The following is an 18,589-nucleotide window of genomic DNA, read 5'->3' on the forward strand; positions in this document are numbered from 1 at the left end:
AAAAGAATTGGGTCTCATTTGTTTCTGATGGTGCCAGTGTCATGCTAGGTAAGAACACTGGCATTGCAAACAGGCTGACTGCAAGATACCCTAACCTTTTCACATGGCACTGCATGAACCATCGTTTGGAACTGGCTGTATCTGATGCTGTCGATGAAGTTCAGGCAGTCAACTGCTTCAAGGTGTTCATGGAGAAGATCCACAATCTCTACAGTCAGTCCAGTAAGAATGCACGTGAACTTCAGGAGGCAGCACAAGAAGTGGGTTCACAAGTCCTGAGTATTGGCAGAGTTTTAAGTACACGATGGGCGGCCAGCAGCTTTCGTTCTGTAAAGGCTGTGTGGAAGGTCATATGAAGCACTAAACAAACACTTTGAAAATGCTGCGAGAGACCAAACAAGAAACAGCAAAGAGAGGCAAACTTACAGAGGCCTGGCACATCGTTTGCAAAACCAAGAATTTCTGTGTGACCTTGGACTTATGCATGATGTCCTGTCTGAACTCTCAAACCTGTCTCAGCAACTCCAGGCCCATTCAGTCACACTTTTGAAAGCAGATGAGTTTCTGAGGCGCACTATCAGAGTCATGGCATCATTCAAAGACTCTCCAAGTGAGAAATCTGAAGAGGCTTCCCAAGCACAGGCTTCGGCACATTTTGGATCCGTTTCCCTTGAATCAAATTCAAAGCTCACACCAATCAACGCAAAGCAATTCCTCCAAAGTCTGATCAACAACATGGAGTGGCTGTTAATGGTATGAGAGATTTCCTTGAGCACCCAGACAAAGAGCCGGAAAGCCTAATACCACTCATACGATGCATGCAGACCATCCGTTGCAGCACTGCTGAATGTGAAAGAGGATTCAGTCTGATGAACAATGTATGCACAGACAAGAGATCTACACTGTTGTTGTCCAACATATCATTTAATGATGATTAGCATCAATGGGCCCCCTCTTAATTGCTCTGCCACACAGGCAAAAAGAACATGCAAACCAAAGAAACATCCGTACAAAAACATTTGGAAGGCCTTGTAGACAACAGGCCACTTAACCCACCTACACCTTCTCTTCTTACCCCTTCTTAGTGTGGACTATTGGTTTAATTTTTTCTAATTTCCAGATCTGTTTAGGAGTCGGCTGTTACTTGCACCTCTTTAGAGAATTATATTTGCATGTTTGTACCACTGTTTACACTTGTTTTCTGAAATGTTATTTTTTGTACAAGTGTATTATTTATTTATTCATTTTTCTTTATTTAAACTTGTTTGTCTTGTACTGTTCTATTGTACGGACAAATCCCTACTGCTGTTTGACAGTTAATAAAAGGGGATGAGAAATTTAGAGGGGAAGCGTGTGTATGGGGACAGTTGGAAAGACTTGGATGTAGTTGACTTGGAAGCCCACATTGGCTTGCTCATTTTGGCCTTTGGAACGCTGAGACTGGAAGGGCAATATTTCCAGCCACCATGTCTCTGACGACATTCCAAGTTTTGTCCCATGTCCCCTTTGATGACAAACAAACAAGGCAGGGCCGACGAAAACGTGACAAACTTGCAGCAATAAGAGATGTGTGGGACAAGTGGGTGCAGCCTTTACCCTGCTTTTACAATCCAGGCCCCCACGGGACTGTCGATGAGTGCTTGGTTGCGTTTCGTGGCCGCTGTCCATTCAGACAATATACGCCAAGCAAACCTGACAATTACGGCATCAAAATATGGGCAGTATGTGATGCACAGTCCAGCTTTGCCTGGAATATGCAGGTTTACACGGGCAAATCTCCTGGCGAAGCACGGGAAAAAAATCAGGGCACAAGGGTTGTGCTTGATATGGCTGAAGGACTGAATGGGCATAATATTACATGTGATCATTTTTTCCACATCTTACGCCCTGGGTGAGGAACTGCTCAAAAGGAAGGTAATGATGTTGGGGACAGTGAGAAAGAATAAACTAGAGCTTCCTTCTGAACTTCTTGCTTGAAAGGGAAAAATGTCCTGCTGCTCAGCACCATGCACAAAGATGCTGCCCTGAGCAGCAGAGAAGACAAAAAACTGTCTGCTGGTGCTGGACTACAATGAGACAAAGGGAGGCGTGGACAACCTGGACAAGGTCACAGCCACATACAGCTGCCGACGCATGACTGCCCGTTGGCCCCTTGTCATCTTCTTCCACATCATTGATGTGAGTCCATACAATGCGTTTGTGATATGGTGTGAAATAAACAAGGACTGGAACAGGGGAAAACTGAGCCGACGGAGGATTTTCCTGGAGAAGCTTGATAATGCACTAGTGAAACCTCAGATTGAGAGAAGATGGTGCCTTCCAGGAGCATCAACAGCTGCTGCAGCTATTGTGAGGGACATACAGACAGAGAACCCAACTCCAAGAAATGTGTCAGGTGTCAGGTTTGTCCCACCCGAAATGATTCTAAGACCAGCATGACCTGTTCACAATGCAAGAAATATGTCTGCAAGGAGCATGCACACCCTCTCTGCACATCCTGTGTACAGTAGTGCAGACTAAAAACTTGACTGTGGGCATAAAGAACTGTTCCATGTTCTGACTATCTGACTGATGTTCTCATTATGATTTTCTGTTTCACAAATGGGTGAATTCTCAAACATGTAAATTAGAGTTGCAGCATCAGCGCTGAGGCAGTTGCAACATTGACCTTTTTGCTGGCAAGGTGCTGTGTTTTCACACTGCCTGCATCCTCGTCATAACATCGGACGAGTACATCTAGAATTTTATCCATGCTTTTGTCCGTGGCCTCATCAATGTTGAGTGAAAACATGTTTTTCTTAAGCTTGTCAGACAGATTTCTTTTAAATTCTGGTGAGATGCCGTGTGTAATAAGATAGCTTGCATGCTGCCTCGAGACAGACAGATGCGTAAGGGCGAGTTTATCCTCCGCTAATTTCTGACACAAAGTGACGAGTGGATGAGCGATTGTAAACGATAGATCATACTCGGCAATGAAGGAGCACAAGCGAATTTTTAAATCAGCCACGCGATCGGTCATTGAGGGTGGGATATCTGCTGTGGCTGTTGCCCCCGGCAAACGTGAGACATGTTGAATTGCTCGTAAAGCTGCTTGATGACTAGCGTCGAACTCGTGCCGTGGCAGCACTTTTTTCCCGCTAGTTCCATATAATATTTTCCTTGCACACAAAGTGCAGAAACATGCTCCTGGTTGCCGGAGTTTTTGACACCAACTTCCAAAGGGCTTTCCGTCTCTACCCACCTCCTCTATCCAAGACCAACGCCATTTATTCTTTATACCTTTACCTACAAGTTTGGTGTCTTCCCCTGGCTTCATAAAGTTGCACTCCATGACTTTGTCTATGTTTCGTGCTGCCAGTGTGGGAAATACATTCGTAGTGTATGGGAAACACAAAACACATTCGCACGTGGGGTGACTGCTGAATCAATCTGATTGGCCAAAACCCAAGACCACCCCCCTACCCTATTACCGATTGGCTTAAGTAGGCTATGCCTGCTGGTGTGGTTTAGAGTGAAAGCGCCTCTCGGATCTTGGGAATTGTCAGATCACGTAAACCTGATTTTTTTTTTTGCAAACACCTCGGTACGCCGGAAATCCGGCGCTATCAGCCCTGTAGGAGGGTTACGTTACTACAGAGCTGATACCCATTTAAAAAAAATGGGATAATTTTCAGTGAGCACATAAATCTGATCTGTCAGTTTTAGACTCTATTACCCCAACTTGGGCTGTAGTTCCTTTAACTCCTTCACTTTCAGCATTCATCCACTTACAGCAATCCACCATATTCCAGCATGTTTGACCAGGCTGCGTCTCAACAGCTCCACAGTCAGCTTTTCCCACTACAGGAACATACATTCATGTGACTTAATATGCAGCTTTAACTGTCAACTTTGATCTGTGATCCTGGACCCACATTTTTAATACTGATGTTTAAAAGACACTATGTTGAAACATGAAAGAAAATCCACGTAAGCTACCCTTCATCCATTGTTGTTTCAGAACGCTCACGTACATACTTACTTGCCTATAACAGAGCATAAAAAAAACATTATAGTTTGTAAAACACAGTGGAAATGGAAGGAAGAACCTAAAACTAAAGCCTTAGTAGTACTTGCTTCTGGACACACACGGAGAGTTACTAGACGTCATGGATGCGTAGTTGCGCAGTAGATCGGCATTTACAAACTCCGTGCATGCACACTACAGGTCAAATCAAAACAGCGACATCCACGCATCCATCCATGCATCCATCCTCCGATGACGAAATGTACGCCAAGTGAACCCTAGCGGACCATTGCGGATACAGAAAGTATAACACCGGCTGTAACACGCCTACTTCCGAAAGCAGGCCGAAGTCTCCACCTTAACCGTATCAAAGCGGGCGTTATCTCAGCTAAACTGGGCTGGAAAACAATACAAACCAACCAACCACACCAGTCAGTGATGGTGTGTTGTGAGAAGTGAAACTGACTTTCAACCAGAGAGGGCAGACAAACACTGCTTTAAAAAGGCTGGTGTTAAGTTACTCTTCAAGTCAGTTTTAGAAAATGGATTTATTTCCTTAATCCTCGCTCAGTAACCGAGGAGGATTTCCATGGGATTGTCACGAATTAGATCCTACAACAACTTCAGCTCAGCCACATATCGTAACTCATCTTGGCACCATCCCAAACCTCTTTGATCCTCCAGTTTGTTATGTTCTCTCGCCAAGAACGGCGCAGTTCATCACCATTCAAGTTCTTTCAACGAGGTGAAACTCACGGATGGTAGGCGGGTGAATGTCAAGATCTTTCTGATACTCTCATAAAGGATGGAAACATGCAATATTTATGATTTCACCGTGTGTGTGTGTGTATGCGTGTGTGAATGATGTGTGCCGGGCCGTCAAAATGAAATATGTTTGATATGTTTATAATTGCCCCTTGAACTGCTCCCGTTCTTTAATGTATGCGTTTAGATAAACACACCTACACACATGCAAAACATCTGAATAATTCAGTCAACACTTCACACTGCTCAATTCACAGCTAAATCACCTCCAACCTCAACACGCGTTACGTTTGTGGGATTTAGTGGAATTTAAATAATTTCAAATAAAAACAGATTCTTTTGCAGTGTGTGTGTGTGTGTGTGTGTTTGTGTTTGTAAAGACCTGTAGGCAGGGTTTTTATGTCTATTATCTTTCCTCAAGCATCTGAAAATCTTTGGCAGTTGAGTAATGGGTTGGTGTTCTGGATTTCAAAACATTCATTTTAAAAAGGACTTTATAGATTCTTCAAGGACTCTAACACAGACTCACAAGTTGAGATGGGTGTATGCTGGGGGATAACGAGGAGCTGCGGTGTGCCAGGTGTCATTTAGTAACTTCATTTATAGCAATCTGGACAAGAGAGTCATTCATGAAGGTTAAAGTTACACAAAAGACCAAACCCAATGTTCTGTCTGTCTAAAACCCATCTGTTCCTACTGAAGATGTAACTCTTTAAAAATGGGTCATAAATATGTAGTTTCATTTTGTAAAAAGACTGTGATTTCCTAAAACTAACCATCTTGAATCAGGAGGAAATGGTGCATTTACTGGGGAGTATTTTCATCTTTAGTGAGTGTAAATGTACAGTTTACAATACCCCATTAAATCTCTTTTTCAACATGACAGTTCCATTCTCTGCGCTGTGTAGAAGATGATGTTGAAGTAACGGCTGGTAGGTGACTGGTTGACTCAAACACAGACAGCTCCAATGTCGATTTACTGACTTTTTTTTATTTGCTTAGCAGCACCAGGGGATCTGATGGATACAAGCCCGGTCTCAATAAAACTATTCAGTGTGATCACTTTCTCTCTCAGATTAAATGTTAATATTTACAGATCATCATTCAACAGTCACACACTCATCTTGGGGATACAAGCTTGGTCTGACTTGTTCACCCGGTAATGGATTTTATATAGTTGTATTGTTACCTTGGTAACCTAGCACTAAATATGAAAATATAAAATAACATAAAGAAATATATATAAAAATGACACAAATGTGTCACTTTACAGCAAACAAAAAAAATAAAATTATTGACAAAATGCATTTCTATATTACAAGATTTTGCTATTAGACATAGTAACAATTTAAAGCTCCAAGTAAGTGTTTAATGTAACATGCTAGAGACACATTTTACATTTACAGTAGTGGTCATTTCTTATGCTTTCGGAAATTCCTTTTGTGTTTTTGGCAGACACACACATCCACAAAAGACATTATGATTAAACAGTTCCTCTATAATTAAGCTACACATTCACTAAAGAACAGGCTCAGCTGTGTTTCTGTGTGGATGTGGAATAAGGTACAGTACATCGGGCTTTGACTACACATAATACTTGAGCAGTTAGTAGGATACAGTCATTGATGCTTTCATGGGATTTGTTGAAAGAGTATCATCGGCGCTGTTCTATAGGAGAGATGTGAACATCCTGTTCAGAGCAGAGGAGATAAGAATGATAAAACTGTCCTCTGTAAGGAGGACAGTCTTTTAGCCCACAGCTCAGCAGCCCTGCTGTGCTTCCTCAGTGATATCAGTTACTCGCCTCATGCGTACACAGACAGCTGTGGACACCACGGATGCATTGTGGTTTTCGTAGATACTCCGCTTTGGTGATGCGTCCATACATGCGCAGTATGCTTTGTCTGCTGTAGTCATTATTTGGAATTTAAATTAGAGTAGAGGTGAGGGAGGCATTGGACCATTGCACAGAGCCTCTCTTTAAACTCAGCATCCATGTTTGTTTTCCAGCTCATGCACGGCTGGTGTTCTTGTAGTGTAGTGGACATAAATTGGTGGGAACGTGAATGTCATGATGGATGGAAGTCAGGACCCACAATGCAGACAAGACACTGAATGGGTGCAGGAAACACAGGTGTTTATTACACAAAAAAAAGGTAGGAGCGGCTGGAGCGGGGCAGGGGTTGCTGGATCTTGGGAGGGTAGCTTGGCTGCTGGGGCTTGGAAGGGTTGCTGGGCTGCTTGGATTTGGAAGGGTGGCGGCAGAAGCAGGACCCGGAAACAAGGGGGGAAAACACGGTCAAGAACTCAGTCATAAAACTAGCGAGAGAGCTAATGAACGAGAAACTGACGAATCTCTGAGCCGATATATTTACTATACCACTTGGGGTTAGCTGACAATCTGGCAAAGAGCTGTGGACTGGACCAAGGCTTTATGCAGACTGGAGTGAAGGTGACTTGATTGCAGATTGCTGGCAGGTGGCTTGATTACTGACGGCTGGCAGGTGTGCAGGTCGGCTCAGCCCAGCTCCAGACAGAAAAACACTAAGATCCTGACAGTGAACCTCCACACCAGAGCCTCAGATGACAAAAATTATGTAACACGGACCCTAGCGGACCCTCGCATACTCACAGATCCACAAAGTATAACATTGGTGTTACACCAGCTTCGCCCCATCTTCAGCCAACAAGGTTGACAGTGATGCTTGCAGATGAAGACTGACACAGTTTTCACAATGTGTATGTGTGCACATCTACACGTTTTCTTGTACAACCCTTGGATTTGTTCCTGAGGATACGCTCTGCAAATCTATTGCATATCTTCACATACTTTACTAAGTTCTCTATACATTTTATATATCTTGACATTAAAAGACATGTGTAATCAATCATTTATATTGCGTTCACTTGCACATTGTGCACTTACATTCCTTTGACTCATTGTTTGGCTTACTTTTGTTCTGCTTATGTCTAGACATATTCAAGTTTATTGTGTTGTTGCATGTCCAGTAAAGACTGTGTCCAAGTTACAACTACAGTTACTCAAACCTGGATGAGGAATGTCTGAAAAGTGTGAATGTGATACTCTAATTTACAGATTAGAATCTACATATTAAAACCTCTGCCACGTTTCTGATCTCTGTATTTAATCTGCAGTGAAGCGTCATTGACTTCAGGTTCAACCAGTTAGTCAGAAAAGGAGTGCACAAATAAAAGCTTTGCATAGATCTTAGACAAATGTGATCAGCATATTGATAACATGCACGGGGAAATAAATAACTGGGTTACTCTGTTCTACTTTACAATCAAATAGACAAGGTAGCTGGGATACAGGTCTACATGTAACCTGAATCAACTACCACTCTGCAGATAGAAAACACACAGCTGTGAGTCCAATAAAGAGTAATCATACACATTTCACATAGCATTGTTTTCAAACCTATACTATATATATGGTATATACACACACACACACACACACACAGTACACTCACTGACATAATACATTACCTCACCCCTACACCCTTAAAAAGTAGTCTCTATCCATGAGGACCTAAATTTTTGTCCCCACGATGATACAAGTCCCCGTGGGTTAGTGTGTGCATTCAGGTTAAAGTCCCCACTGGGATATAAAAACACACTCACACACACACACACACACACAAATATTTGTGAGGCTTTTACATCTCACAGAAGGCTGGCCATGCGTTTCCTGATAAAATGTGTTAGTGACCTAAAAAGATTGTACAGATGAGACCTGCACAGACACACAAAAACACACACGGTCGCAACAGTGTGTATTCATAGCTTCTAAAAATACTACACATGGTCGGAGACTAATAAAACAGCCCTTTGGGTCTGTGCTAACAAAGCTTTCTAAAAATAAGAACTGCTCCTAATTGTGATTTTGGACAAAAGTCTCTAAAATGAGAAGTGATTCAGTTTCAGCCTCTAAAGTACTTTAGCAGTGACACTGTATACATGTGTGGCATATTTGAAGGAGTGTAGCAATAAAAAAACAAGGTTATGCTTTGAAGTCTTAATATCATTTTGATTTGAAACCAGTCATATAAAGATATTTCTTAAAATATGCTGTAACAACCATGCTTTAGTAGGATGGAGTTCAGCAGAGTCTTTAAAATAACATCTTGTTAACACTATTATTATGACATTGAGTTACAAAAAATGTAGGTGAAGTAAAAATAGTTTCTTAACTATTTAAAGAATCTAAAGAAAAAAAAAGTGAGGATACATTGTCAACATTTTGCACTGATGCCCTCATAAAGCAGAAGATACAGAAAAGAGAGAAGCTGACACCTTATAATTGATGCACCTTTTATCAAATTGCTATGATGTATCTTTATCACATGAAAGCTGAAACTGATCAAATACATATTGTATAATGGCAGCCTCACTCACTGCATCCATTACAATACCAACAAGGTGCTTAAAGATGATGTACTGTAAGCTTAGTGGTTCTGAGGAAGTGACTATGACTTCTTCTCATTCCATGCTGCATTATTTATACAACTATATATATGTGTATATGTATATATTATGCAATATATGTGATGATGAGTAAACTGAGGTTAATCTGTAAAATTATGTACATTTTTTTTCAAAAATATTTTCTTTTAGCATAGACAACATTTTTTGGTTGTATAATATGTTTCATTTCAAGAGCAAAATTCTTGCCTTAAAAAGATCTTTTCTGTGTAGCTGAACATGGTTTCTTGCCGGGAGCAGGTGGTGGTGGTTATTGCTTGACAAGAGCTTCAGCAATTGTTGCATTTACAATACAAGAGGTTATAATACGTCCTCAGAGCAGCGCTACATCTTCAGGGCAGATTGGAGGCTACAGTGAGTCGCTATGGAAAAGTAATGAGATGGACCAGGGCTAGCTGGTTAGCATGCTAACTGCAGTAAAAGGAAAGAGGTGATAGAGGCAAGAGTTAACATTGGTGTTTCTTTCCACCTCTGGAGACAGCTGTTGATGGGTAAATGAATGAGTTTGATGCTCAACTTGCAGCGTTTCCTCTAGACTGGTAAGTAACCAGCTGTTAATGCTAACGCTAGCTATGTAGCAGTAGCAAAACTTATAAATAGTTCCTTTAAAAGCAGACACTCACAAAGTGAGAGACATTCACAAATTTAAGGCAACATCTGTTCACATTTGACAAATGTTTCCTCTTTATACATGCTGGGTGGAAAAACAAGGGAAACACTTGACTATAAAATGTAAGGTGTAAATCCAGAACACTTTTATAGCCTCAAAGATGCAATGAAATTAACAACTCACTAAAAAACTTGGAACTAAACTTTCACATTATGAAATTCACAAAAGTAGTACATTTTAATTCCAATGTTGTTTCATTGGATTGCATTGTATGGTAAGGAGTTCCTATTATTTTGGCAACCCATGTAGCTCAATGCTTTGGCTCAACATCATCCTTGGTTTCTGTTGTTAGTTGTTTTTGGATTTGTCAGACTTTGTCATTACTTCTTACATGGCCATATTCAGCAGTAGGATTGTATGAACAAGAAGTGGAGTCCTAAATACCAAGCCAACATACTTGCCACTTTATACAAACTGTATTATCATTATGCAGATGACACCCAGATTTACCTGCCTCTGTCACCAAGCTACTACAGTCTCTTAGATTCTCCCTTGTCCAAAGTGCTGCTGCTTTCTGGCATCTGACAGTTTGTACCATCTGTACCCCGTGGGCCTCTCAGGTCATCAGCTAGAGGGCTACTGTACAAACTAAACATAGAGAAGCAGCATTAAGTTAATGTGCAGCACAGAGCTGAAGCAAACTTCCAGGGGATGTCAGACTTTTGACCTCATTAAATCCAGGTTAAAACCTTTTGTGTTCTGCCATTGCTTTTGACTGAACCTTGAATATTTAACTTTACTTTAAAAAAATGTTCCTACACTTTTAACTTGTATTTTAATGTTTTTATGTTTCTTTTCTTTATTTTTCAAATGTTTTAAGCATTTTGTAAGGCACAAATTAGCTTTGAATTAGCCTTGTGTATGAAATATGCCAATAAACTTGCCTTACCAGCTGGACAGTTTCCATCTCCGTTTAGTAACTACTGATAAATCAGATTATTTTTTTAGCAGCACACAAATTCAACCTTTTTAACCCAGACTTGCTTATTTATTCTAAGATGCTAATCTGGCAGCTCATTATATGTTGTATGAGGTATCACTGTTTCTAGCCACCTCCTTGGTTCACTAAGATGCATTAACATTTCAGCATTTACCAAGGGACCGGCTGTGGCAGCCCTCAACAAGCTACCAGATCATCCTGAGCTTAGAACAGATTTGCAACTGACCCAAATTTTGTCTAATGCTTGAAAGTGTAAATAGTGGCTTTGCTGTAGTTTACATGGCGACTGTTGGAAGTCCTGGAATACATGTTTTAGTTTATCTTGGCTCATATTGACTAAATAAATGAGGACGTACAGTAGATAATACCTTAAATATGCCAATGAAAGTATAGTGGGTATGGTTAGGGCTATTTTTGTGCAGTGTTTCTGTTTTTTGGGCAACAAATTCACAGGTGTGTGAATATCTTAGTGGATATTGGTACAAAGATAATCAGGACTTGGAATTACCTTCATCTTGTGTCTCAAATGTTTCCTGACGACACGGACGTAAACAAAGATCACACATGCTCAAAATTATTTCTCCCACAAGCCACGTGATACACTCATATACAGAAAACAGTTGCAGTAACAGGGCATTGCTGCGAAACCTGAATCTCTTTGTGGATTACAGCGTCGTCACCGTTTCTGCTCCAGCTGTTTTATTTTCCTCGTCTCTGCAGCGGATGAGACAGGAGCTCTATGGACTCCTGCCAGTCCTGAGCTGCAGCTCAGCGTGTGTCAATTGAAATCAAAGACTGTGTACATCTATTCATGTATTGCAGTAAAGAGGGGCTCTCCAGTAGATAGCCACGGCTATTGATGACAATCAGGCAGAGTGCATCAATAATGTAAAATCTTATCCGCGCTCCTCTTGAACTGTCTGGAAATAAACAGAGCAATGTCAGGCCACTGATGGAAATTTTGAATTCCCTCTGACAGTAACTGCACAGACAGACTTACAATTACTGGGAGCACAAAGCACACAATCCTTCAAAAATAAATTTAACATTGAAAGGTTTGTTTCCAGGGGCTGAATGTTCCATCTTGATTATTTGTTTCTAAGTACGCCGCTGTTATTATATACACGATACACCTGATATGTACATATGTGCGTTATTTCTTTTTCCTTCTCTGTCTGAGTCTTTGGGTGCTGTTTTAAGTTGCTGTGTATTTGTCCATCCATGATGTGTGTGCCTCTGCTTCACTTCAGGCTGCTTTGTGGATGTCTAAGTACAACCTCTTAGGCAACTATACTTCCTGTTTAAGTATGAATAAGGGGCAAATCATGAATGTTTGTCTCAAATCGTCTTTAGGTTTTTCTAGAAGAAAGTACTACAGTTGATGCATTTTACTAGCCTATAACACAGCATCTAATGGAGATGCTGGAGAAGTTTTGTGGGAGGCAGCTATATGCTAGGTTGCTAAACTAACAAAACTGCAGGAAAAAGAATGGCTGCCTTGGTTTTGTCGCAGTGAAGATGTTACTCCAGATGGACGAGAGCACTAAATGGAGGAAGTTAAACAGTCTCAGTATCTAGACGAGGCTGTCATTACATGAATAACGAAAGCATCAGCAGTTTCAGTTAATGCCCCAAAATGATATATGAGAACGTTCAAGTGACAAAGCCCTGAAGTCGTCATATAAATTATGGGGGGAGGGAGAAGAGGAGGGAATAGTGTGACATTGTCATAGAGCCACAATGTCTGACAGGGTGAATGGATGGGTCTACAAAACATGAACTTTAACACAGGGGATCATTGACATACAGTGGATGTTAGTTTCTTTTAAGCATGACCACTATTGTTCCCTCACCTTTTAACCACATGCTTTTTATTGTAACCGTGACAACAAAACCTCCCTGATCTCAGTTAAATAGTCATTTTAATTCAAATGATTGTTTCCCTAAACCATAGCTGGGAGACAAGAACAACAGTGTCAATTGTGGTGTTAGATCAGAAAACAAGCCTGTGTTGTTCTGGAGAGCCGACCAATGCTGGATTTGGTCCTTTATTGTGGAGGACTTGTTTATCTTTTAATTGACTGTTGATCATTTAATTTAATAGCCATGATCTCTTGTAACACCATCTACCCAAAACAAGAAATTTATAAATTTGCTTTGGGAGGAAAATATAATCTCACCAGACAGTTAGCAGTCTTATACAATAAAGGGGGAAAAACATCATCAGACAGGTGTAAAATGCAGGATTTCTTTCTCCAGACAGATCATGGAGGCTGTGTGTCACGCCTCATCAGTCTAGCCTAGTCCTTTAAGACTTCTTCCCAGTATTTGTGTTTCCTGTTTTATTCTGATACTCACTTCTCGTCTCATTTTAGGCCCCTTCACTTCCTGCCCTGCTCTGTGATTAGCTGACCCCGTCTAAATGTGTTGCACCTGTGTCTCGTTGTGTCCCCTGCCCCAGAGCCTCACTGTCCCAATTCCAATACACTCTCCCCTTACCCACTCTCACTGCGTTTGCGCGTTCGTGTGAAGGCTCTGCCACATCAAGTGTCGTTCCAAACTAATGACCCTTCAGTGGGAGTGTGTCACAAAGCCCTCCAACACTCCCAGACGAGTGCAGCATTGAGTCCGGGATGGATGAAAGGCCATATACCTAAAAATGTTCCGTGTGTTTATTTCCAAGGGATAAGTCATAAATTACCTCACATCAAACAGACATTTGACTATTTCCATGCCAAGTTAAAAGTTACATTGCATTTTGGAATGAACATGCTGCTGTGTACCGAGAAAACGGAACATAAGTTTTTTTATTTTTTTTATTTTATTTCAAGAACTATGGAAAAAACAGGGATTTAATCAGATTAAGTTGGCAAACTAACTATGCAATGAATGTAATGAGTGCCATGTCACTGCCCACACACCTGCATCTTTGTCAGTGCTGTGTATAAGATAAATAATGATTTAATTACATTGTCCTGTATGAATTATTTTGGGTTACAATGAATTTCCTGTTTCCTTCAGAGAAAGGTGAGGGCATCTCAAAGCTTACCGCTGTATTTATACCCTCCCACCTAATGAAGAGACCGCGAGTGTGACTCTACACAGAGTTACACTCCATCACAGAGTGGGAGGGTGCAGGGGCCGGTTTTCGGGTCTCAGTGTTCCCTTCCCTCTGTGCCAGTTCCCCTTTTTTCACCTTGTGGCTTTGTATGACCGGTTCGTGCCTTGACCTTACCTTTAGTCTCTCGATTTCATACTGTTGCTCCTTTGGACTGACTTCTGTGTACTGGGCCTTTTACCTGAGTAAAGACTGCTCAACTACTAAGTGAGTCACTTGGTCAGTCTAGTCTGGTCCCTTTTTCTCTTCTTCCCCGTGTCGGCAGTATTTGTGTTCTGCGTTTGTACTGCAAAGGACACAGAATTTCGCAGAACTGTTGTGTGATCCTGTGTTAACATACCACACACCATAGCCCTCCAGCTGGGAGAAACCCTGAACACTTCATTGTTAAGACTTTAATGGAAGAGCTGTTTTTAGTCTGAGTAAATTAAGCCTTGTAGCTTTTTCCCTATTAAATAAGATAGAAGTGTGCTGGCCTGCTAAGAGTCTCTCTTTTATGGAGCTTTTGTATGAGCTGAGCATTTCAGAGAGGGAAAATTGTTTGTCTGGAGTGAGGGTTTGACAAATTAAACTGTCCTCCCTTCAAATATTCAAACTGACATACAGAAACTAATATACCATTGTCTATTGTATTCATTTTTATTTCTGGGAAATCTTTGAGTAACTTACTTCAACCTGAAGTGTGTCACATCTTCTAAAGACATGCTATTTTTTACAGATTTGAGTTTGTCTTCAAAGTAAGACACTTACTAACATTGAAGAACTTTCCCAGAATAGAAACACGGCTGAAAATTGTCACTGCATAAATTCATGTAGACTCACTGCAGGTGCATATTGCTAATTCATTTACATGCTGTACCCGTGGGATGTGGAAGTTGAAGAAACATAACGTGTGGAAAACAGAAATAGCTACAAGAACTCAGAACAACAACAACAACAACAACAGTGGCTGCGGGGAAGATTGAGAAAGTTGGGGATTAGGAGGTTTAGAAATCTTTTTATCTGTCAGAAAGGTGCAGATATCTTCTAACAAACCCAGACAGTCCAGACTGATTCAATGTGTTTAAAATGAAAATATTTTATATTATGTAGTGGAAGGTGTGTGACGAACTCAACCAGTTTAACCATCATATCACACTGCACAGTCCCAAGCAAAATATAAGCTCCGTTTTTTATGAATTCATCTCTGCAGCATGTCTACTGTGGCCCAATAGCATCACAACAACAGAGTGAACAACACACAAAGACAGCTGTTTTGGAACTCAACACATTTGCTTCACACCCATTCAGCAACTTAATGAAGAAATTTATTTTACTCAAAGACAAACAGAATGAGGATTACTGAATGGTGAGACCGGCAAAGGTCAAAGAAGAGAGCTGTCCAAAAGCCAAACAAGTCCAGAGAAGGTATAAGACAAGAGTTCAAAATTCCAAAGAGGCAAAAAAGGTCAAAATCCAGATGAGCAAAACAAGAAAAAACCAGGACCTGAAGCACACAGTAAAGGAGCACCACAAAAGGCAAAACACAAGGCTGTAAATACCCTGAGACTACTAAGAAGTCAAGTGTGCGGGGGGAGCTAAGGAATGAAGCTGGGATCTCAGGGGTACTGCCTCGGGGCTGGGCAGGGACGGAGCAGGAGAACCAGTGAGCAGGGCCCAGTATTCTAAAACTTTTAATCCAGATCAGAAATTGGGTATTTCAAAACAGAATATGTCATCCTGATCCTACAAAATTTGGATAATCCTACCCAGAATCCAGATCAAATGTCAAGTTTGGAGCTCCAAGGTGGAGATTAGGATAGGTTTGATGCCAAATATCAGGATTTCCCTGATCCCACTGTCAGGGTGGATTCAGCTTGGAGTCGAGGTGGATGTAGAGACATGAAGGACACATTGCAAATATTCATCAGTCTTATTACTTGATGTTTGCTTATGAAATTGACAGACTACGACAAAACAATATTCAGCCTTTATTAAACAATTAATCAAAATAACATTATCAATCAGAACACATACACACACAAAACTCAAAGCTTTCAGAAAAATGACCATGGACGATTTATTTTTATAAACTCCTAAATAATCTATGTATGTGTGTATGTTTCCTGATGTCAACATAAAATAAAATAAAAATGGTCACAAAAAGAAAAAATCTCAGAAAAACAAGAATCCACATTCCCCCCTGTGGCAGTGGAATATCAGCATCTGTCAGCGAGGAGAAGTTTCACCTCCCTCTGTTGAAGCAATGTCAGTCTGATCTGCTCCTCAGCTAGAGATCCTAGCTTGATCCTTTGGGTCCTTTGTGAGAAGTTTCCTCTTATGTGGCGGTTCCACCCCTGAAGGGTGGGGGCTCCTCTTGCATGTGGGGGTTCCTCTTGCTGGTGTTGGGGGTCCTCTGAACTGTGAGGGTCCCCCTGCTGTTGGGGATTGACATGCTGTGCCTCAAGATTCAGGATAAAAAGCTGGGAGAGGAAGAGCCGCAGACCCTTTTTTCCACTGATGATGTCTAGAACAACATCAGTAAACTCACCCTGCTTATACGGCTTGTCACCTGTTTTAGGGTTGTGAGACTCAGTATTGTCCTTTGTGACCTTTCACCTGTTCCAGAGTTCTTAATTCCCCACTCCCTGTGGCATTGACACTGTTGGTGATGTTCTTCCAAATGTTGGTTTTCATCTTGGATGTTACTCTTTTGTCAAGTCTAGCAATCAGAGTGACATAAGGTGCCCTCACACCATCCAGCAAGGCGTGTGTTTCGGCTAGGGGGAAATTGCTCCTCTTTGCAGTACCTGCTTGGTATGGTGCTGCTGAATGGAAGCTGGGGTCACTGGGAAACTGAGGCTCTGAGGAGATCTGACAGATTGACATCTCTGTGGCCCATGCTTCCTCCTTAGGGACCCCAACCCCCAGATATCTCCCAGGAAAAGCTTGGTGACTAGAAAAGGAGGGCCATGAGCTAGCTGACTTGGATGCAAAATGGAGGCTAGTGGGCAGGAAGTAAAAATAACGGCGGACAAAAAAGATGGGTGATTTCAAAATAAAACAGGAAATGCTTAACAAAGTCTGGGTAGGAAGTCACACATGGGCAAATTGTGACAATGGCCTGTGCATCAGTTTGACCGCACCACCCTCAGGCCCGAGGCACCTCCATGACCAGGTCTGAAACTGTTTTTGTGTCTGTGTCACGTCGAGTTCAATTGATGCTTTTTATGTCCAGGAGCTGCACAGTCAACTGCTCCTGCTTAGTAAATTGTACTGTAGAAGTACTACTGAGTAATGAAGTGTCACACCAGGCAGCAGACATCTTTATACAGGATCCATTTGCAGACAGGGTGCTAATCAATTAGCAGAAGAGGGTCTTTGCACCGGAGGAAAATTGAACTGTTGGCCAGGTGATATATGTGCTTTTCACCCAGCTGAATGCAACAATATATTGTAATGGTATTGGATAAACATAAAATAAGACTCCACTTGCATTAGCTTTGATTTTGTTCAGATTTAGTGTGTTAATCTGCATGGACTAAGATTATTTTGAAGTCTGCTGACATGGGCTTTTCCAGTTGATTGTCTTTTCTTTTTCATTCACCTAGTAATTTGACATAAATGCTGCTCGCTGCTGCAGCATTTATTTAAACGGAAACATGATTCTATCTTTTCATCTTCCAGTGTTCTTTCACTGTGGTTAATAATAAAATGTGGTTTTAAAAATTGCCTGCGGTCATGAGAGCAAGTCAGTGACCTCCTGCTGTTAGTGCTGCGAACATCACCAACATGTTAGGACTTTTTAAACCCCGTCTGCACTGGAAGCAGTCATTGCAGATCATTTATGGTTTGATTTTAATGTATCTGCAGGAATATGAAAGTGAAATGACGATGAAAACAGAGATGAAATACAATGATCAAAAGAGATGGATCTGGATCGAGGGGGTTGCTGCAACACACAATATTTGATGAGCCCCCCCTAGGCCAAAGGCCACACATACAAGCCAGGAAAGGAGTGTGGGCCAATGCAGTAAGATGTACAAGGTAAACTTTCACTGGCCATCTGAAGCACTTGGAGAAATCCCAGTGGCCACATGTGTACAAATGCAAAATTCAACAGTTACAGCAAAAACAATGTGAGGCAGCTTTATATTCCCCCAGAATTGTTAGGGCCTTCATTCAATTATAATAAAAATGTATAAAGTCAGAGCAAACCACAAGGAGAGAAGTCTTTGCAGACTTCCCACACTCTCCACCTGAACACACTGACTTCATTTGTTCCTGACGGAGCGACTGTGTTTGAGAGCTCTCAACTTCAACTGCTCAACATCATTTTCAGTTTTTTGTCATCGCTCCGACTCTTCAGCTTGTTCTGTAGTGAGATACGGCAACACGTTCCTCATGGAGCTCATGGAAGGCGTGTACAGACCCATCAGGGTGCTGCTCAGCGCACCCATATATCAGCGAGCTCTGCAGCTCTGCTGGAACATCAGTTCTTACAAGGCTCCGACTGCACTGGTGACTGAGCTGATCGGGCTGCAGCGGGAGAACAGGATCCCACCTGAGGTGACTGTGGAGGATCTGACGGAGCATGCTCCAACA

Source organism: Seriola aureovittata, chromosome 11, assembly GCF_021018895.1.
Source record: "Seriola aureovittata isolate HTS-2021-v1 ecotype China chromosome 11, ASM2101889v1, whole genome shotgun sequence".
In the NCBI taxonomy this organism is placed as follows: Eukaryota; Metazoa; Chordata; class Actinopteri; order Carangiformes; family Carangidae; genus Seriola; species Seriola aureovittata.